Consider the following 1,014-nt stretch of genomic DNA (forward strand, 5'->3'; position numbering starts at 1 on the left):
TTTAGCCTCTGGCCAGAAAAGCCTCCGATGACGCAAAACTACGATTTTTGCGTCATCTGAGGATTTTTTCCCAGACAAAAAAATACATAAATCTCTCGTCTCCGGAGGACATATAGGGAGGGAAGCATGGTCATTCGACAATACTACCGGGTATCTACTGATACAAAGCTTAATCTGCTAATCTGTAAAGTATCGCTTTAAGCTGGATTTTCCAATTCACACGGCCTCAACAAATGCCAAAAAAACAGTAACATCCAACGGTTGGTCATTTGAACCCCTTCACGCATAGAGGTCATTACAGTGGACAGCTATTCAAAAAACATTTTTTTTTTTGCAAATGCATGTTTTTTTTATGGCACTGCACATCAACCTTTATAGTGGACTCTAGTGCATCATCCTATACATTGCCACCAAGTAGCAAGCCGTTATATGCAAATCTTGACTGTGTTTATTATCATAATTCATGAAAGGGTTAAATACCAACACACTGATCAAATTAAAAATAGCAAGTCAGAAAAGTGTTTATTTTTTAAATGAATGTTTTTAAATTATTATAATTATTATTTATATATTATTATATTATATATTATTATATTATATATTATTTATTCATAATTAATTTAATTGTATTTATTTAAGTTTTTTAATTATTATTATTTTAGGGGTTTTTTTGGTACATTTTTTCATTAAGTAGATTTACTATTAAATTCATATTTTCACAGGCTATAATTATTATTTTTATTTCATGTATTTATAAATAATACATTAGTTAAAAATAACAACATAATCTGTATTTTGCTATTTTTATATCTGTGTTTATTTTAATTTAGTCAATTCATTATCAGGTATTTATTTATTTTCCATCTGGTCTGTTTGTGACACTTAACCATGCACTTAACACTGATATTTGTTTCAATTTTGGTCTGGGGAAAGACCTGACAAAAATATACAATATAATATAATAAATATAATATAATATAATATAATAAAGCATAACTAGAATGTACATTTCCT

At 27.9% G+C, this 1,014-nt stretch overlaps 1 protein-coding gene across 1 annotated transcript in view; it reads left to right on the forward strand.

Annotated features, from left to right (window-relative positions):
* asb1 (ankyrin repeat and SOCS box containing 1) overlaps positions 1–1,014 on the forward strand; it is a 279,018-nt gene that overhangs the window by 238,989 nt on the left and 39,015 nt on the right. The gene's annotated exons all lie outside the window — the stretch shown is intronic.

This window comes from Phoxinus phoxinus (genome assembly GCF_949152265.1).
Source record: "Phoxinus phoxinus genome assembly, chromosome: 7".
NCBI classification, from domain to species: Eukaryota; Metazoa; Chordata; class Actinopteri; order Cypriniformes; family Leuciscidae; genus Phoxinus; species Phoxinus phoxinus.